Source organism: Anolis sagrei, chromosome 5 (assembly GCF_037176765.1).
Source record: "Anolis sagrei isolate rAnoSag1 chromosome 5, rAnoSag1.mat, whole genome shotgun sequence".
NCBI lineage: Eukaryota > Metazoa > Chordata > Lepidosauria > Squamata > Dactyloidae > Anolis > Anolis sagrei.
Genome location: NC_090025.1, coordinates 12427936 through 12449972, shown reverse-complemented (window position 1 = coordinate 12449972; position 22037 = coordinate 12427936). Strand labels below are relative to the sequence as shown.

The 22037-nt window shown below is 41.3% G+C and overlaps 1 protein-coding gene across 1 annotated transcript in view; it reads left to right on the top strand.

Moving 5' to 3' along the window:
* The first annotated feature begins 11688 nt into the window (after positions 1 to 11688).
* The window catches only part of NPFFR2 (neuropeptide FF receptor 2), a 49610-nt gene continuing 39261 nt past the window's right edge, over positions 11689 to 22037 (top strand). Inside the window, exon 1 of the mRNA XM_060779408.2 lies at positions 11689 to 11826. The gene's annotated coding sequence lies outside the window, so the exon portion shown is untranslated. The remainder of the gene's footprint in view (positions 11827 to 22037) is intronic.

Genomic DNA, 22037 nt, shown 5'->3' with positions numbered 1-22037 from the left:
TATGTGGCTGACATCTTCAGAAGTTCTGTCGGCTGTGAGTATATATATACCTGTGGAATGTCCAAGGTGGGAGAAAGAACCCTTGTCTGTTTAAAGCAAGTGTGAATGCTGGAATTAGCATACTTGAATAGCATGAGTAGCTGCAAAGTCAATCAGTGAGGGTATCTGCATAGAGCTAGCCTGGCCTGTGTTGCTCATGCTATTCAAGCTTGCTAATTGCATCATTCACACTTGCTTTATGTCAAGACCCAGAAGCCTTAAGTAGAGCCAAACACAAGGTAAAAGGTTCAAACACAGCTTTATTACACAAAAAGAGTCTATTAAAGCACTTAACTTCTGTGCAATGAACTAAGGCAGTAATTTGGTTTCAAAAACGAAGCGATACCAGCAACAAAAATATAACCCGGATTATATCACTGTTTAATCCGGGTTAACAGAAAAGTTCAGCGATCTGCTTCAAAGTTCACACAGTTCAAAAACACAGTCACAGGAGATAAAAAACGGAGTCCCAAAATGATGCAAGGTCCAAACATGAAGTTAGCAATAGAAAAGTCCAAGAGACAAAGGCATTGGTCAAACCGGTCTGTAGTCAAGCCGTTGAGTAAAGGTAAACACGGGAACACAGGAATCTGTAGTCCAAGGACCCAAGCTCGAGAGTTGGCAGTAACAAAGATTCACATCCCAAAAGAGACACTTTGCCTTCTGCGAAGAGCCATACAACCAAAACCCACTCTCACAACCACCATGTCAGACTACACAGAGAAGCCATTGAAATACACAAGCATGTGGACAATTTCAACAGAAAGGAGGAAACCATGAAAATGAACAAGATCTGGCTACCAGTATTAAAAAACTCTAAAATTACAACAGCACAACAACAGAGAGGAAACAAACAAGGACATCTAATCACCTCTCAACAAAAGTTTGCCCCAGGCGCAGACAGGCCATTGTATGCTAATCAAGGTGGTCAGTTGAAACATTCACACCTAGCTCTAGCAGAGAAGACTCCTTTGTCTCACCCTGGTCATGCCACAGATATATAAATCCTTTTGCCTAGTTCCAACAGACCTCACTACCTCTGAGGATGCTTGCCAAAGTGCAGGCGAAATGTCAGGAGAGAATGCCTCTAGACCATGGCCATACAGGTCGAAAAAACCTACAACAACCCAGTGATTCCGGCCATGAAAGCCTTCGACAATATATATCTTGATTTTTAAAAAATGATTTTTCCGTATAGTCACATTGGGGCTAAACTTAAAGATTTGTCAGTTTAAGAACATCAGTAATATTATTGCTGAAATTTTCTGGAGTTTGTTAGAATCATCAAATGGCAAAAATGATGCAAACATGTGGCTGAAGAAACATACCATCCCTCAGTATAATAAGGGATTCCTGGTGCATTCAACCCATAAAACTCTGTGTGGCACCCCAAAGGCTATGAGATTTATTACTGGCTTATTACAGGCTGTGATTTTTATTACATAGAAAGATTTATGAGATTTGGAGGAATGCAATCCATTTTGTTAGCTGAATGAAATATAATCTGAAAAGTTCAGATATAAATAAACAGGGCACATCAGGGAAGGGAAAGGACATTAACCTCCCCCGGCACCCTCCAAAGACACCATTCTGGCAACTGACTCCCAAGACTGCCTTTTGCAAGCAAAAAGGCATGAAATGCATTTTCTTGAAGCATCACCATTTCATCTCTCTGATATATTGCACAAACACAACCCTGCAGTGTTTAACATTTTAAAATAGCCAGTTTTCAAAGTCAAAAGTGAATATCTGCATTGCATCTGAAGAGCTCACACTTTTTAAAGAAACTGTCTTTTAAAGGTGCCACCATGTGCCTTATTTTCATCTCTCTCCCCCCCCCCCTTTCTTCCTTTTTTGTGGCCATTTCTAGGATTTTTCTTCCATTTCAGCAGTCCATGAAATCAATGGAAGGCCCCATGCAGAACTTGGGAAAGGCCTTTCGCCACAGTACTCAGTTGATAGGCTTGGTTGATTTTAAAAAATGGTTCAAAACGCTGATAGTTTGTTTCGGAATTGAATTCCGAATTTTTCTTCAATTTTTTTTTCAAAATTTCTGAAATTTTTGAATCAGTTTGTTAATGGCGGACACGATTGTGCAATATGCAAGACTTGAACGTATGGGATTTACAGTATCTTTTTAGGTAACTCACAGCAAACAAAGGAAATAACAAACAGTCCTGCCCTTTTTGCCTTGGAATCTGATTTCACAACTTTAGGAAGGAGAGTTTGTGTTCAAAGAGTGGTTTGAATTGATGGGAGGTCTAGTTCTATTGAGGCAATATGAAACACAAACTAAAAAAAAACACTGAGGCCAGATAGACTTGTTACAAAGTTGGCTTTTAAAAATGTTGGAGTGAGTGCTTTGGTTCCTCCATGTTACTCTTTCCACCCACACATTACCTTCACAGTGCCCACCCATCCCAAACCCCAACAGCAACAACTCACAAGCAGCAAGGCAGGCTGCCCAGCCAGGCAGCCAGGCACGGCAAGCAACAGCCCTTATTTTATTTATTTTATTTATTTCTGGTACTTCTACCCCACCCTTCTCACCCCCCCGGGAGGGCGGGAGGGGGACTCAGGGTGGCTTACAAAAAAGGCAGGATTCAATGCCTACACAAGATATACATACATTCAAAACAGCAGTTAAAACAGTTAGCGAATTAAAATAATCAGTACATAACACAATCAGTAAAACTAATCTCATGTTCAGCATTCAGAGTTCCATAGTTCCATTCCGTTTTGTCAGTTCCTGTCCATTGTCAAGTCTTTCTTTAGCTGCCAGAATGTCCGAATGCCTGATCCCAAATCCAAGTTTTCAATTTTTTCCTAAAGGAAAGGAGGGATGTCACTGATCTATTTCCCCGGGGAGTGAATTCCACAGGTGAGGGGCCAGCACTGAGAAGGCCCTGCTCCTTGTCCCTGCCAATCTCACTTGTGATAGAGGTGGGGTTGAGAGCAGGGCCTCCCCAGAAGATCTTAGACTCCGAGGTGGGACGTAGAGGGAGATCTTCTCCCAGCCCTTCTTCTCTGTTTGCTTGCTTGCTTGCCCGACATCCTCTTCTTCCAACCTCCCTTCAACACAACCTCCCTTCCCTATGTCTTTCACTTTCCCTTCTCCCTTCTCTTCCTGGCTCCGAATGAGCCTCTGAGCCATGTGCTCCTCCAAAACTTCTCCCCTGATTGGCTGGGAGGCAAGGGGCCTCCCAGCAGGCTAGTAGAGGGCTGAAAATAAGCTGAATCATTTCAGACTCACTTCCTGAGTCGTAAGAAAAATGGTGGAAAAAGCTTCAGAAGGGCAAAGGGACTTCCGGTTTTTAAAAATGCTTCGATGTCGCTTCAAAAAGGTAATTTTAATAAAATTATTATGAGCAATGAGTTATCCAATGCGGCTCTATCCATGCTTATCAGTTGAGGTACAATATTCGCGCCCAACAACACCAACAAAAACCCATCCCCTTCTCTGAATTGAGTGGCAAGCTTAGTCCATCCCTGGAGGACCTTCAAGGAAGCATCAACCCACTATATTCACTCAGACTTCCTCTGAGGAGAAGCTCCAAAGTGGCATTGCTTCAGCCATTTCTCTATTCAGGCATTCAAAACATCCAGGCATGGCACCATGACAGGGAGAGTAGATGAAGTCAGTGCTTCTTCCAGAAGGGACTAAGCTCTTCACCTTTTGCCACTCAACACAAGGAAGGGGTTGGTTCCTTTTTTGATCAAAGTTAAAACACAGTGTTTACTCTGTGGTTAAGCTGACCCAGGTTTTGATCTATGGATAAGTTGACCCAGGCTTTGAGGTCTATTTTTGACTAAAATTTCTAGAGTTATACAAGAGTATAGGCAGTACTTTTATTTAAGTCACTTTGCAACCCAATGCGCAGAACAGAAACTTCTGATTTCCTTTGAAGACATGCTGGATTCCCAAGGGGCATGCTTTTGATAGATGTTAAGCAATGGCATACAAAGAGTCCGGATTCTAGAAGGAGAAAGGTGGCATATGCTGTTCTGGGGTCAGGGTTGCTTGCCATTGATTTATCTGTCTTCAATTTTACCAGTTCCTTTCTGGATAATGCTGAAGAAAATTCAGGTGTATATGAAAGCCAGCTATTTAAGTCCACTCTCGGGGTATATTAACATAAATGGGAATGAAGATCTTGGGCAAGGTTAAGTGCTGACAAGCAAATGCAGCAATTTGGAGGACTTGCTAGTGATGGTCCTTGAAATATCCTTTAAGAGTACAGAAATACATTCTGGAACAGGAAACATTGATTGATATTGTTTTTAAATGCTATCCAAACAGCAATTTTAGGAGCCTATAAGAGATCATATGACAAATCTCTCTGCCCAGGTCTTGCAAACTCAAGGCTGTGGTCGAGTCAATCCACCTACAACTTTATGTGATTTCACCTACAACAATCCAGTGTTTCAATAATTATTTCCCCTCCAATAAACTTGTTTTGTTATAATATGTGGAAAGTATGTTAGCTTCCATTGAGTCATTTTGGCCCCTTGTGAGAGTATTCTCAGATCCATTATCTTTTTGAAGGTCCATAGAATCTATAAAACAATCTCCCAACAATGTATTTTCAGTGAGTTAACTTTTTCCACCCTTCTATTTTGTCTTTTTTCACAACCGTATATAGAAAATTAGAAATTTGTACTATGACATGAACAATCCTGTCTTTGACATATCTTTATTCTAGAGATTTTATTCAGTTCTGTTTAGTGCTCTTGCATGTACTTTATGACATCCGCCCATTGTCTTTTAGCAATCATGTTGCTGAAGCAAATGGGAACGCATTGGTGACACAACGGTTTGAAAAGAATCATTATCACATGTGTCTTCAATCACACTATTGAGATCACTTTGCTTCTCTTCTGGGGATCCTCTCTTTTCCTCTCTTGCCTCTTATTTTCCTCCTCCACACTAATCTTGTTTCTGTAGGCTTGCCAAAATGTGTAGTTCCACTCCTGCAAATAATGTATTTTTAAGAAGTGCTGGAGAAGCAGATTTGGGTGCCCTTCAATCAAACTCAATCAAACTTTATTTATATCCCACTCCATCTCCCCATGGGAACCCTTCTCTGTTCTCTGTTTGGATACCCCTTGTTAGTCAGAAGGGACAACTCTTGCTAAGCCTATCCTCCTTCTCCAGGGCTAACGCTTCCATAAATAAAATGAACTTTAGCATGCCCAGGAATAGTGAAATGGAGAAAGGAATGGAGGGGGAGTGGAGGAGAATCATGGCCATTCAAGTGTTGGAAGCAATGGATCAAGTTTCCCATCAGCGAAAAGGTGCACTCTGCTATCAATTTAAATGCAAAAAAGCAATGGGAGAGATGTGGATTCATGTGATAATTACCTGCTAAAGCTGCTATTAGCCTACTGTAATTGTGATTTATTAGCCTTGTGTGATAAAGTTTCAAGTCTTAGAGTCCATCTCTACACTGTAGAATTAACTCAGTTTGACACCACAGTGTCTCAATGCAATAGAATCATGGGACTTGTAGTTTTACAAAGTCTTTAGCCTTCTCTGCCAAAGAATGTTGATGCCTCACCAAACTGCTACTCCTAGGAGTCCATCTCATTGAGTCTTGGGAATTGAAGTAGTATCAAACTGCATTCATTCTACAGTGTAGATCAGGGGTCCTCACAGAGGTGGCCCTAGGTACTTTTCAACGGTAAGCAAACAGTATTTTGCCCCCCCCCCCCCAACCAATGACTGATATATATTTTCTGTTGGTCGTGGGAGTTCTGTGTGCCATATTTGGTTCAATTCCATCATTGGTGGAGTTCGGAATGCCCTTTGATTGTAGGTGAACTATACATCTCAGTAACTACAACTCACATATGTCAAGGTCTATTTTCCCCCAAGAGCACCTCAAGAGTGCCCCTGGGCAAAAACAACCATACTGCAAATGCTTACTTTGCATAATGGGTTGAGCCACCCCTGGGCCCTCAAACTTTTTAAACAGAGGGCCAGGTCACAGTCCCTCAAACTGTTGGAGGGCTGGATAATAATTTGAAGAAAACATGAATGAAATTCTATGCCAGATTATAATTTGGAAAAATAATTAATGAATTCCTATGCACGCTGCACATATCTTATTTGTAGTGCAAAAGACGCTTAGAAACAATACAATAATTAAAATGAAGAACAATTCTAACAAATATAAACTTATTAGTATTTCAATGGGAAGTGTGTGCCTGCTTTTGGCTGATGCGATAGGATTGTTGTTGTTATTGTGTGCTTTCAAGTAGTTTCAGATTTAGGTTGACCCTGAGTGATGGCCAGGTAAATGACCTTGGAGGGCCGCATCCGGCCCCCGGGCCTTAGTTTGAGGACCCCTGGTGTAGATGAATCTCAAGAGATTGAGGATTTTGCTTCAACAAAGCTTTTTTTTTTAAAAAAAAGATTAAGCATTTCCAAATAAAACTGAAACATTTCACACTGAATGTGGGGGTGAGGGGAAGAAAAACAAAAGGAATAAAAAGAATATAGGGGTAGTAGAGTTAATATTGGTTTGCTGTACCTTTACAGATGTCTGATATGTTGCAAAAAAACTGTGGGTTATTTTGTCGTTCAGACAGATGAAAATGAGGGTATTGGGGTTTCAGAGTCTGGGAGAATGGTGGATGGTTCTTTCAATGAGGGGAATGAAGGGATTTCAGAGCAAGATTCTGTCTGTAAAATGGAGTTTGAAAGTGGAACTGCTTTAGAGTCAAGCAGACATGGAAAGGACCTTTCACCCTCAAGGAGCTTATCAACCCCTGATAAAGACCTGGCAGATCAAGACAGCTCATCAGAGGGAATAGCTGGGTTAGACAGGGATATCAGGCTGGATCTGAGGGAGAAAAACATCAGGTGCAGGAAATCCAAAAGAATCAATGAGAAAGAAGTGCAGAGAAAGTTTTACAAGTCAGAACCTCAAGGTCAAAGAAATGCTTTCATGTTTTGCAGCCCTTAAATTAGAGAGCGTCTCATTGAGATTTCAGATCAGGCAACACTGCTTAATAGTAAGGATATCAAATCCTGTTTCCAGTCAAGTTTCTGGGAGTTTTGATTCATGTTTTAAGAAGCTCTTATAGCCGTGGTTTTTCTGGATTCTTGTTCATGTTTTGATTCTTGTTTCCTTGGATTATGCTCATGTTATGATTCTTGTTTTCCTGTACCATTTGGATTATTGCCTTTGAAGTGTTTTACTCCTCGCCAGTTTGGTTGGATTTTTACATACTGACTACCTTTCCTGGTTACCTGTTGGGTTTTGCGTTTTCCCCTTTTTTATATGCACTCTCTTCAACAAACTATTTTACTACTTCTTTTGGATTCCTGGTTGGTGCTAAGGGCAAAGTGAACTCTAGCTGGGGTTGAACAGGTTGCTGGAATGGGGAGGAATTTTTATACAAAATTATCATTGTTACAACTAAATCATCTCTATTCCCTTGACACACATTACATAAGACATTGAGGATTCTTAACACGTCTACTTTTAAGTCTAGTAGTTTTATCTTATTCATTCTGATATTGTCTTGTGTTCTTATTTTCTCTTCTTTGTTGAAGGTTATTCTCAATTACTTTTGACAGGTCATTGCGCTCAACTCTTTTCTCTAACTATTATCTTAAAAAGGAAAATTCTATGAATTTCATTCAAACAGTTAGTAAATTAGTATTCTATAGACAAAAATTGACCGTATATCATTATATCTTTATCATGCTTTCTCTTTTATTTGTATTACACAAAACTTATGTAATTCTTTATAACCAATCCATTTTATGTGATCCACCCTAATCTTATTACTTGATACTAACCTATCCATAATTCAAAACGTCTTAGGTTTTAAGTGGTTGCCTAATAAAAAATACAAATGTATATATCAAATAGTTATAACTTTTCCATCCACAATTCTTGAGTTCCCACCCTTCAACAAAGCTTTTAAACAGAGGTAGGATAGCCAATTTTTTTTCCAGGAATGCATTAGCTATATTTATTTATTTATTTACAGTATTTCTATTCCACCGTTCCCACCCCGCAGGGAACTCAGGGCAGTTTACAATGTAGATATACATGGCAAACATGCAATGCAATAGACACACAACATATATAGATAGAGACACAGAGGCTATTTAACATTCCAGCTTTTTCATGAGGGTATTCTGGCCACCAGGGCAGCTGTTGCTTCACCGTCCATTTGTGACACTGATAAAGTACTTCCTCATTCTTTGCATGCTTGCTGGATATTTTTATGGTGTTGTAAATTAGCCTCCCCGCATAAGAGGTAACTAAATTTCCTACTTGACAGATGCAACTGTATTTCGGGCTGCAAAGATCAACAGCAAGCCACACAAATTGGTCAGAAGCTCACCTGGGCTGGCTTTGAACTCATGACCTTTTGGTTGGTAGTGATCTTAATGCAGCTGACGCCCAGCCAGCTGCGCCACAGTTCTGGTGTATTATACACAGTCCTTGTGTATAATTCCTACACAGTAAGAACTAGGATGGTCCTTGTGGTCTCTTCCAACTCTATTATTTTGAGGAAGCATGCATAGGATATTGTTGCTAAAATCCAGCCAGAAGCCAGTGCTATGGAAAGAGCGCTTGACTTCAATGCAAGTGAATTTAGAATTGTCGCCTTAGACCATAGACCAGGCCTGTAGCCAGGATTTCGTTTCGGGGGGGGGGGGGGGGAGGCTAAAAAATTTTCAGGGGGGGTTTCGAGGGGGGCTGAGTTTCGGGGGGGGGGGCTGAGTCTGAGTGAAAGAGGGTCTAGCCTAGCAAACCTTTTGTATCATTACCCCAATACCCCCATACATATGGGATATATTGAGAATGGTGATCAAATCATGATATTAATAAACATAACAGTTTAAATAATGCACCAGTAAGGCCTTTTCGCGAACCACCATGAGAATTTCAGGGGGGGCTGAAGCCCCCCGAGCCCCCCCCCCCCGGCTACATGCCTGCCATAGACCATCATGTACTTTCTGGATCCAAATTGAGTCTATGTCCTTGTAGATATAGAAAGAGCTTTTGTCACTGTAGATTTTAATTACAGAACTCCAATGATAAGGAAAACCTTCACCTGTTCAATTTGTATTGTAGCATCTATTCTATTGAAGCTTGCAAAGTAATTTAGAAAACAGCATGTCCACTGTATATAAAATTATAATGGAATTCGTAACTCTGATCAAGTCATTATTAGAACACCTATTCTTCAATATCTGTGTATTTCCTTAGCCTTTAGATAATGACCATAGCTACTTCCTCTCTCTCTCTGAATGTGCTCATAATTCACTTGCAGAATCCCCATGGCTTTCATAAGGTTTCTTAGAATACGCAGTGGTGGCTTTGCCAGTTCCTTATTCTAAAATATAGTCTACAGCACTTGGTATACGTTGGTGGTCGTTCCATTCAATAACCAAAGCTGACCATGTTTACCCTCTAAGATCAAAGAGAACTAGGTTTTTTAGGACATTGATCCCCAAACTCTGGTCTTCTGGGTACTTTGAATTTCACTTCCAGCAACCCAGTGGTCAGATATTCTACAACAGTGTTTCTCAACATGGGGGTCGTGAGGGGGATATCAGAGAGGTCACCAAAGACCATCAGAAAACACAGTATTTTCTGCTGGTCATGGGGGTTCTGTGTGGGAAGTTTGGCCCAATTCAATTATTGATGGGGTTCAGAAAGCTCTTTGATTGAAGGTGAACTATAAATCCCAGCAATGACAACTCCCTAATGTCAAGGTTTATTTCCCCCAAACTCCATCTGTGTTCATATTTGGGCATATTGAGGATTCATGGCAAGTTTGGTCTAGATTCTTCATTGTTTGAGTCTACAGTGCTCTCTGGATGTTGGTGAACTATGACTCCAAAACTCACCAAACCCTTCTAGTGTTTTCTGTTGGTCATGGGAGTTTTGTGTGCCAAGCTTGGTTCAATTGTATTGTTGTTCTTTGATTGTAGATTAACTATAAATCCCAGAAATTCCAACTCCCAAATGACAAAATCAATTTTTTTGAGTGATGGTCACTCTTTGGGTTAGTAGATATCTTGTGGCGAAATTTGGTGGCATTTGTCCAGCCAATTTTGAGTTATGATGTCACTCAAAATGAACAGAGCATATCTATCTATCTATACATACATACATACATACATACATACAATAGATCAATAGATATATCTGTAACTCCAGCCACACACACACACACACACGTGTGTGTGTGTGTATATCCAACGGCTGCTCTTGGCCAGAGTGAAGAGAGAGGGGGGCAGAAGACAGTTCCATCTTGTCTCCTGTGCTTTACTAATAATGTAATGTAACTCCAGCTATCTGTCTGTCTGTCTGTCTATCTATCTATCTATCTAACCAGACGTGTGTGTGTTGTGTGTGTGTGTGTGTGTGTGTGTGTGTGTGTATATATATATATATATATATATATATATATATATATATATATCTGTAACTCTGGCCATATATATGGCTGCGGTTACCTGTGTTTGTGTAACTCCAGCCATACATACATACATACATACACACACACACACACACATATGTGGGTGTGGGTGTGGGTGTGGGTGTGGCTGGGGTTACCTTTGTGTGTGTGTAACTCCAGCCATATCCAAACGTGTGTGTGTTGTGTGTATATATATCTGTAACTCCAGCCATATATATATATATATCCGTCCACTGCCACGCTTTGCTGTGGCCCACATGGGGGTTCTGTGTGGGAAGTTTGGCCCAATTCTATCATTGGTGGGGTTCCGAATGCTCTTTGATTGTAGGTGAACTATAAATCCCAGCAACTACAACTCCCCAATGTCAAGGTCTCTTTCCCCCAAACTCCACCAATGTTCACATTTGGGCATATTGAGTATTCGTGTAGAGTTTGGTCCAAATCCATCATTGTTTGGGTCCATAGTGACCTCTGGATGTAGGTGAACTACAACTCCAAAACCAAAGGACACTGCCCACCAAACCCTTCCAGTATTTTGGGGTTCAGAATCCTCCTTGGTTGTAGGTGAACTATAATTCCCAACAACTACAACTCCTAAATGACAAAATCCATTTTTTTGAGTGAAGGACATACACTGGATTGTTAGGTGTCTTGTGTCCAAATTTGGTGTCAATTCGTCCAGTGGTTTTTGAGTTCTGTTAATCCCAAAAACGAACATTACATTTTTATTTATATAGCTAGATGGCTGCAGTTACCTGTGTGTGTGTGTAACTCCAGCCATATATATATGTGGCTGAAGTTGCAGTTATATACTTACAAACCTGCCTGTTCCGAATTACATACATATTCAACTTAGGAGCAAACCTCCAGAACCGAATTTGTTCCTTAGGAACGATCTGCATCTAGGAAAGGCAGCCTGCGATGAAGGCAGAGGGGGTGGATGGCTATCCCTTCCCGTGGGGTCTGCAGAAGCCCTTTAGGATTGTTCTCTAGCACGTGTGGATCTTTGCCTCCTTCTCTGGGTTCATGGGAAGCAGGGGTGGATGAATGGGAAGGGGAGGGGAGGGGAGTGGAGGAAGCGAACCTTGCTTGCGAGGCTCAGCCCAGGCGGGAGGCGCAAGAAGGCTCGTCCTGACGTCGGGGGAGAATCAATCCACGCGTGTCGGGTCCGGTAGAGGGCAGGGCGAGTGGCCGCAGAAAGCGAGCGGGAGGCTACGGGAGGCAGAGCATCCCTGGATCATGGACCCTGGAGTGGCCCAAAGCATCCTCGCCCCTGGATACTGGAGAGCCAGAGCCCTTTCCTCTCCGTGATTTCTCTTCCTCTTGGAGTGGGTGAGTGTGGGGTGGAAGCGTGGGCGTGTGTGTGGAAGGGAGAACGAGAGAGAGGCATGAGAACTGAGGGGTGGGCAGTCCAAGGGAAGGGCTGGTCCAAGCCACCTGTTGCATTCAAAGGAGGGGAAACCGTGCCAAAGCCCTTCTACTTCTTGAGAGGAGAGAGGCACCAAAGGCGAGGGGAAAGTTACTTGCTCAGGATGAGCTCCACCAAGCATGGCTAGTGAGTGAGTAACTTGGGTTATTTATCACTTATATCTATTGCTTATTTGATTTACTACTTATTCCTTTGCTCCCTCTTCCTCCCTTGGGGGCTCTGGGGCTGCATCTGCACTGTAGGGTGGATACTAGGGAGTCAATGCTAGGAAGTCCTGGGAGTTGTAGTTTGGAGAAGCACCCCTCACCAAACTACAGATAAGGCTTGCAAAACCACAACTCCAGTGATTCCATAGCATTAAGCATGAATTGGTGCCAAACTGCATTCATTCTACAGTATGGGCAAACTTCGGCCCTCCAGGTGTTTTGGACTTCAACCCCCACAATTCCTAACAGCCTACCGGCTGTTAGGAATTGTTGGAGTTGAAGTCCAAAACACCTGGAGGGCTGAAGTTTGCCCATACCAGATATATGCTTTTCCTCCATGATTTTCCTGCATGGAAGCAGAAGGAGGTTGGACTAGATGGCTCCTAGGGTTCTATAATAATAATAATAATAATAATAATAATAATCATCATCATCATCATCATCATAATGGAGGCTGGATAACCTTGTTGGGGTTGCTTTGATTGTGTTTTTCCTACATGGCAATAGGGGATTGGATGGGTGGCCCTTGAGGTCTCTTCCAGCTTTATTATTATTATTATTATTATTATTATTATTATTATTATTATTATGGAGGCTGGGTGACCTTCTCTTGGGGTTGCTTTGATTGTGCTTTTCCTGCATGGCACAAAAGTGGGTTGGACTGGAAGTCCCTTAAGGTCTCTTCCAACTCTATTATTATTATTATTATTATTATTAGATACACAACAATATTATTAAGATTACTGTGCTGGCTTTTGTATTGGATCCTATGGAGGACACTTCCCAAGTATCTAAGACTATGTGATGTATTGGTTAATAATGTGTGCAGATCCAAATAGGGTGGCCTTCTGCAGTTGGCAGATGGTAATTTTTTCAGCGCTAATTGTGTTTAAGTGCAGGCCAAGGTCTTTAGGCACTGCACCCAGTGTGCCGATCACCACTTGGACCACCTTGACTGGCTTGCGCCAGAGTCTTTGCAGTTCAGTCTTTAAATCCTCATATCATGTCATATCATATCATGCCGGTGGCGCAGTTGTTAAAGTGCTGAACTTGTTGACCAAAAGGTTGCAGGTTCAAATCCGGGAGGTGGCGTGAGCTTCCGCTGTCAGCCCCAGCTTCTGCCAATCTAGCAGTTTGAGAACATGCAAATGTGAGTGGATCAATAGGTACCACTCCGGCAGGAAGGTAACGGTGCTCCACACAGTTATGCCGGCCACATGACCTTGGAGGTGTCTATGGACAGCGCCAGCTCTTCGGCTTAGAAATGGAGATGAGCACCACACCCCAGAGCTGGACACGACTGGACTTCATGTCAGGGGAAAACCTTTACCTTTACCTATTATTATTGTAATTATTATTATTATGACACAAAAATCATACCATATATATATATATATATATATGGCAGAGAGTTCCACTGATGACCCTCTCTCACAGTCAAGAATTGTTTGACTTGTGATTTTGTGATATGAAATCCACATATATATCTTGTTTGCTGTGTCATAGTGTGTTTTCTGTGTCATTATTATTATTATTATTATTATTATTATTATTATATACACCCTCTGATTGTTGTTATCATTGCCCAGAAGGAACTTTTAAATCCTCAAATTCTGGCATTGGCTCATAGAACCCTAGCATTGGAAGAGACCTCATGGGCCATTCAGTCCAACCTCTTTTTGCCAAGAAGCAGGAAAATTGCATTCAAAGCACCCCTGACAGATGGCCATCCAGGCTCTGCTTAAAAGCTTCCAAAGAAGGAGCCTCCACCACACTCTGGGGCAGAGAGTTCCACTGCTGAACAGTTCTCACCATTTGGAAGTTCTTCCTAATGTTCAGGTGGAATCTCCTTTCTTTCCTGTAGTTTAAAGCCATTGTTCCAATGCGCCCTAGTCTGCAGGGCAACAAAAAACAAGCTTTCTCCCTCCGCCCCATGACTTCCTCCCACATATTTATACATGGTTAACATGGCTCAGGTTTTAAAGAGAAGAGATGTTAAAGCCCCCTTAGCTTTGCTCAGTTAATGCTTTACCTTGGTCTTTCTGGGAAGAGCAGCTGTGGTCCTCCAGATGTTTCATGTTGGGTACACTCATCCTTCCTGGCTTCTCCATTCAGTCCAAGGCTGAGGGAAGTTGCAGTTGAGAACCACCTGGCTTCCTGCCTGTTTCTTAGCCCCTCCCAGCTTCTGTCCTATATTATGATAGCGTTGCCAACACTAAGGGATACTTCACCAAGCTACAGAGGAAAGAGCATGGAACTGGCAAGGTAAATTTTGGAATGTTTTCTGAAAAACAAATGGATGCATTGTTGAAGACTTTCACATCTGGAATCACTGGGTTGTTGTGAATTTTCTGGGCTGCATGGCTATGTTCCAGAGGCATTCTCTCCTGAGGTTTCTCCTGCATCTATGGAAGGCATCCTCAGAGGTTATTATTATTATTATTATTATTATTATTATTATTATTATTCCCCACCCTTCTCACCCCTAGGGGGACTCAATGTGGCTTACAGACCATGGCAAATTCAAAGCCACACTACATATACAACAATACATACGACATATCAATTGAAGCAATTAAAATATAAGTACAATGAAGCAGTACAATTAAATATATAAGTACAATAATATATAAGTACAATACAACAACTTAAAAGCATCAGTCCCAACCAAAGTGGGCTGATGGAATAAAAACAGTGACCTCACAACTTCTGAGGATGCCTGCCATAGATGCAGGTGAAACGTCAGGAGAGAATGCTTCTGGAACATGGCCATACAGCCCAAAAAACTCACAACCCAGATGGATGAATTAGTCATGGGCAAAATCTAATGGATGCCTTGTTGAAGGCTTTCATGGCTGGAATCGCTGAGTTGTTGTAAGTTTTTTGGGCTGTATGGCCATGTTCCAGAGGCATTCTCTCCTGACATTTCACCTGCATCTATGGCAGGTATCTGCTTCTTGGCAGGGGGTTGGACTGGGTGGCCCATGAGGTTTCTTCCAACTCTATGATTCTATCTCTGAGGATGCCTGCCATAGATGCAGGTGAAACATCAGGAGAGAATGCTTCTGGAACATAGCCATATAGCCCGAAAAACTTACAACAATCTAATGGATGCCGCGTCTTCCCTTCACATGTGTGACATCAAGTGTATTTTTTTTCCTTTAGAGAAGGACTGTACAGGAACCAGGGATACCCAGGTTCACAGAAAACCAAAGCTATAGAAGAACAAACTTAACTATTTTTCAGATCAGCAGGAAGTTGGGGTTGCCTTCAAATTCTTACTAATTCCCTTTTATATCCCATTTTTTCCTCAGGGTACATCTACACTGTGGAATTAATGCAATTTGAAAGCACTAACTCTAACCTCCATGATTAAGTGCTATGGATTAATGGGAGTTGTAATTTTACAAGGTCTTTAGCCTTCTCTGCCAAAGAGTCTTGATGCCTCACCAAACAATGACTGCCAAGCTTCTATCGTATTGAGCCATGGTAGTTAAAGTGAGGTCAAATTGCATTCGATGTAGAGATTTACAGTGTAAATCAGGTATGGGCAAACTTCGACCCTCCAGGTGTTTTGGACTTCAACTTCTACAATTCTTAACAACCGATAGGCTGTTAGGAATTGTGGAAGTTCAAGTCCAAAACACCTGGAGGGCTGAAGTTTGTCCATATCTGGTGTAGATGCACCCAGAATTGAAGCAAATATGATTTTTTTTGGTGGGAAGGTGGCCTTGGAAAGATGTATTGTCTGGATCGTTGTGAGTTTTCTGGGCTGTATGGCCATGTTCCTGAAGCATTCTCTCCTGACTTTTCGCCTGCATTTATGGCAGGCATCCTCAGAGGTTGTGAGGTCTGTTGGAAGCTAGGAAAATGGAGTATGTTTATCTGTGAAATGTCCAGGGTGGGAGAAAGAACTCTTGTCTGTTTGAGGTAGGTGTGAATCTTTTAACTGGCCACCTTGATTAGCATTTAATGGCCTAGCAGTTTCAAGGTCTGGCTTCTTACTGCCTGGGGGATGAGCTGTCCCTGATTGTTTCTTGTCTGGAATTCCCCTGTTTTTGATTGTTGTTCTTTATTTACTGTTATGATTTTAGAGGGGGTTTTTGGTACTGGTAGCCAGATTTTATTTTCATGGGTTCTTCCTTTCTGTTGAAGTTGTCCCCATGCTTGTGGATTTCAATGGCTTTTCTGTGTGTTTGACATGGTTGTTGTTATTAGAGTGGTCCAGCATTTTGGCGTTTTGTGTGGACACAGCATATTTTCTCAGAACACAGAAATGCTGGACCACTTTAACAACTACCATGTCAGACTACAAAGAGAAGGTATTGAAATCCACAATGCTAATCAAGGTGACCAGTTGAAACATTTACACCTACTTCCAACAGACAATAATTCTTTGTCCCACCATGGATATTCCAGAGATATATAAACCCCACTTTCCTAGTTTCCAACAGACCTCACAACCTCTGAGGATGCCTTCTATAGATGGAGGTGAAACGTCAGGAGAGAATGCTTCAGGAACATGTCCATATAGCCCAGAAAACTCACAACAACCCAGTGATTCCAGCCATGAAAGTCTTCAACAATACAGATGTATTTTCTTTTGCTGTTTTAGTTAAAAGTGTAACCCATTGAAGATGGCTGGAAGTCATCAGGATTTGGCATCACAAGAACATGAAATTCTCGTGGTTATGAACAAATTCCAATTAGTACTAGAGGAAGTGTGCTTTGGAATGGCTCTTTGGGGAATTAGATGGATGGGCTTATGATAGTTTATACTATAATATTCCAGGGCAGCATCTGGTGTAGACGTTCCTCAAATTCCCTACGGTTCTATGTTTCTTTTTGCTAGCAAGCGTTGGTTTAGCACTCAAATCAGCATTGCATTAATTAGTAGATTTTATTCCCAGGCAATTACTCCGGGGACTCAAGATATTTAAATGACGACAGAAATTCCAAGAACTAAATCTGCCTCTTAGAAAGAACTGCAGGGTGGAGATGGAACCTGAAATGCAAAGATTTTGTAAAAATATGTGCTCTGAATTCTTCACTTGCTCACAACCGACCTGAGAGATATTGATCATTTTGCTCATTTGCCTGATGGAGTGATTTTCAGAGCTGTGGGTTCCTTTTGAAATTCCAATGTGCTAGTTGAAAAAAAATCTATTGCAGTTGTGTCTTGAGGAAGGCAACAAAAAATGGTCAAAGGTCTGGAAGCAAGTCTAGCTGTAGGCAGATGCAGCTTTAGTAAATCGGGCTTCGTTTCAGTAAGGCCTGGACATCAGTGATGTTTGACCATAATTGAATGGCTTTCATTTTCTCCAAATTAGCAAAAAATTGTAACCTCGTGTCTTTGTTCTGATTTTATTGTAAAGTGTTAGTGCTTACTGCAGTGGTTCTCAACCTCCCTAATGCCATGACCCCTTAATACAGTTCCTCGTGTTGTGATGACCCCCAACTTTATTTCCGTTGCTACTTCATAACTGTAATTTTGCTATTGTTATAAATCATAATGCAAAGTCTGATATTTGCATTCATTTACTGGACCAAATTAGGAACAAATAACCAGTATGCCCAGATTTGAATGCTGGTGGGGTTAGAGGGACATTGATTTTGTCATTTGGGAGTTATAGTTGCTGGGATTTATAGCTCACCTACAATCAAAGGCCTTTCTGAACTCCACCAATGATGGAATTGAACCAAACTTGGCACACAGAATTCCCATGACCAACAGAAAATTCTGGAAGGGTTGACCTTGAGTTTTGGAGTTGTAGTTCACCTATATCCAGAGAGCACTGTGGATTCAAACAATAATGGATCTGGACCAAATTTTGCACGGATACTCAATATGCCCAAATGTGAACACTGGTGGAGTTAGGGAAAAAATAGTCTTTGACATTTGGGAGTTGTAGCTGCTAGGATTTATAGTTCACCTACAATCAAAGCGCAACAATGGAATTGAACCAATTCTGAACCCCACCAATGATAGAATTGGGGCAAACTTCCCACACAAAACCCCCAAGACCAACAGAAAAAATGATGGTCTTTGGTGGCTCCTCTGACACCCCTTCATGACCCCCCCCCCCCCCCCCAGGGTTCCTGAACACTAGGTTGAGAAATGCTGGCTTATTGAGTAATGTGCTTGAAACTGAAGAGACTAGGTTTAATCAAAGAAATGCATGGCATTAAAACAAAAAAGTCTTCTAAGGTGGGAAAGAAAAGAGAATACACACAGGATTGCTGTGAGTTTCTGGCCTGTATGATCATGTTCCAGAAGCATTCTCTCCTGACCTTTTCCCTGCATCTATGGCAGGCATCCTCAGAGGTTGTGAGATCTGCTGGAAACCAGGCAAGTGGGGTTAATATATCTGTGGAATGTCCAGGGTGGGAGAAAGAACTCTTGTCTGCGCAAGATAAGTGTGAATGTCGCAATTAGCCACCTTGATTAGCATTGAAAGGCCTTGTGAAACACCAGGAGAGAATGCTTCTGGAACATGGCCATACAGCCCAGAAAACTGAGAGCAACCCAATTATTCTGGCCATGAAAACCTTCGACAACAGATAGAATACACATATCTTTCCAGTAGTTATAAATAGAGTTCTTTTTTAATTTTCTATGAAAAGATTCCACATTTCTCCAGGTGATTAAACTGATATTTTGGGATCTCAGCCAGTGTTGGGTTGATCATGTATATTCTCAGATATGTCTAAAAATATGTACACATATTGCTTATGTAAATTTGAATGGTAATGTACCCGTCTCCTTCCCTGCATTACTATTTTCAGACACAGATGTGCTTCCCTGGAGCCATATCATCTTCTGCAGACGCCATAATTCAAGGAGGTTCAGGAAACTTTGTATAATTTACCTTAACTGTGTTGATAGGGTGGAGCTGTCAATATGTGCATGCAGTTGTATGGTTCAAATCCCTCTACACTCTCTTTAAATGGACTGCTTGTCTGAGAAATTAGATTTCTTAAAGTGAGCTGGGCATGTTTTGATCATGGCTATGTTGTTCTGCCATGCTTCTGTAGTGTAAATCTATATGCATATTTGGTGGTTGTAGTTCACACCATTCTACAGAATACCAGCATTTGGGCAAATGATGGTCTACCTGCCTGCGTATTTCCCTATTCTTGCATTGTGAAATGATCAGGACACACCTGTAATCTTAGTGTGTTGAAGGTACTGACAAAGGGTTATATACCATCTAAAATGTGCAACTGCAAGACTGGAAAAGTGTTGGTTATTATTATTATTATTATTATTATTATTATTATTATTATATTTATACCCCGCTTTATCTCCCCAAATGAGATACTACTTGGTTAGTTCCCAAGTAGAGTAGACTCAAACAATCAATTGTTGAATGGAGGCTCAACACATTAATAAAGTCAGATAATTCAATGTCTCTGATTTAGTCGGGATTAACAATAGGATTTAGACCCACATGGAATAGTTACACTTGTGAAACACAACCTTTTAAGTCAATTGCACAACAGCAATTTTTGGCTGTTGTGCAATTTGATGTCATAAACCTTCCTATGTCTATGACATCAAAAGAGTTTTTGGCTACTGGGATTGTAACAATAGCCAAAAAGTGCACTCTTTTGGTGGTGTAACTAGTTCTTTTATAAACTGTACCAATACAGGTTGTACTGGAAGGCCATCATGGTCTCTTCTAGTTCTATGATTTTATAGGTGAGTGGCATCAATGAGATTCCAGCCCCTGTGTTTTGTTGCCTTCTGCCTCAGAGGGTAGAAATATGTATGAGCTTTAGAACAGTGGTTCCCAACCTGTGGTCCATGGACCACCAGTGGTGAACAAGAACAAAAATATGGTCTGTGGCCTCACCAATACTACACTGTTGCAACAAGAGTGACTGGTCTCGCAAAACCCTCTTATAGTGCCGAGGCAATGGGGATGCCAGGTGGGGAGAGGCTGACTACCCACAAAAGGCGCAACAACAAGCCTCCTGACTGCTGTTTCTCCTCCTCTTCCCTCTGTCTCCCTGAGCAGAACCCTTCCACGTGGCACTTGGAAGTGGGGGCCCCTTTGTGTCTTCGTTTTTAGGCCTGTTCCTGGGGTTATTTGAGGTGCTGATTCAGAAAAATGCATTGGATAGACCACATCAGTTCTAGATAATTAAATATGTTTTTGTGGGCAAGCAGATGGCAACTACTGTAGAGCTGATGTGGTCTATCCAATGCAATTGAAGTTAACCAAAAACTGATTGGTAACCCTTTTGAAACTAATGTTGGATATCTGGTCAAATGGTCCCTGATCAAAAAAAGGTTGGGAACCACTGCTTTAGAAGGAACTGCTTGATAATGAGAGTGTTTTGTCAATGGAACCAGTTGCCTAGGGTGATGGTGAGGTCCTCTTCTCTGGATGTCTTCAAATAGAGATTGGACATTATCTGCTGGAGATGGTTTATCTGGTTTATCCTACATTGAGTAGGGGGTTCGGCTAGACTCGATGATCTATGAGGACCATTTCCAACTTTATGATGTTATAATCTTGTTTAGATTCCACTTCAGGTTCTTTTTTCTCCTCTAACTTGTTACCTCTTCCAGGCCATCAGAATTAAAGTAGTTTGACATGCAAAACCAAATATTCACTGCCCAGGGTTCTGGATGAATTTAAATAAATTTTCCAGAACAACTTTAAAATGTAGGGCTAGTGAAATGTGTTAGCTTTGAAAGATGGCTGTTTTGAAATGGGAGTTGTCACTTTGAGTTTGTTTCAGTTTTGAAAACTGGGAAACTCTGAGACTGGAGATGGCAAATAAAGAAGTGATTGCATTTTATTATCAAAGCTTCATAGAAACTGTTGCATATTTATGGAACATGGGTCTGCCCTTCAGATTTAATTTACTGGCAAACCCTCCACTGAGTTTGATACATCGTTTCACTGCCTGTTTGTAATGATTTGTTTGTTCTATACATTTTTCAAAATGCATTAGAGTAGACATTAAAATCTATAGTGCAGAAATCTTAATGTCTGTGTTACAACCAAGACCAACAACACTCCTGTCAGATTCAGAAAGAAGACATGATTTTGGAAGAAATATATGGTTGTCTTTCAAGTTTTAGAAAAATGGAATCTAAAGAAGGCTTTCCTCAGAGAATCACACAGTAATATCACTTTCTCTATGAGAAAGAGTTCACTTACTTTGGTTCCCATGAAGGCAGAAGCTGTGATGAAGGACACCTTGTTAGCTCTCCATGATTTCCATGCAGGGCTTGTCTCCATGAGCCCAGGAATCAGCAGTGACTGGAAAGTCACTCTTGGATATCTGCATGACATCCAGGGACTTGCACTCCTTATTGCCAGGGAAACTGGGTTAAACTAGTTTAGCCCCATGCTAATTGGGGACTGCTGTAATATTAAACAAGTGCAGACAGCATAACTGAGTTCAAAGTGGATTGGTGGATTGTACACATAGGCTGGGCAGGAGTGGGTTATTTGCTCAGATCTTCTAAATGACTAAAGACAGAAAGGACTAATGTAGGATGAACTGTCTGTGAAAAAACTTGGGATGGGTTTTCTTGTCCTCCATTGGACAATTATTTTGAGAACCTTGGAAGGTTGCTTTTTTTTTTTTTACTTCAGACAGAGTGTGAAAAAGTTATGTTTGGAACTATCATTCCCTGAATCCCCCATCTTAGTATGACTAAGTATTCTGAAGTATTCTGGAAGTTGTAATGTGTCGCTCAATAATTTTTGTACAGCCTGAAAAAGGTAGTCCCTAGGTGCATCTACACTGTAGAATCAATGTAGTTCAGGATTACTTTAATTGGCATGCCTCAGTGCTATGGAAACCTAGGATTTCCTGCTTGGTGAGCTGCCAGCACTCCTTGGAAGAAAAAGTCACAGAAATTGGAAAAACTGCAACTCCCATGG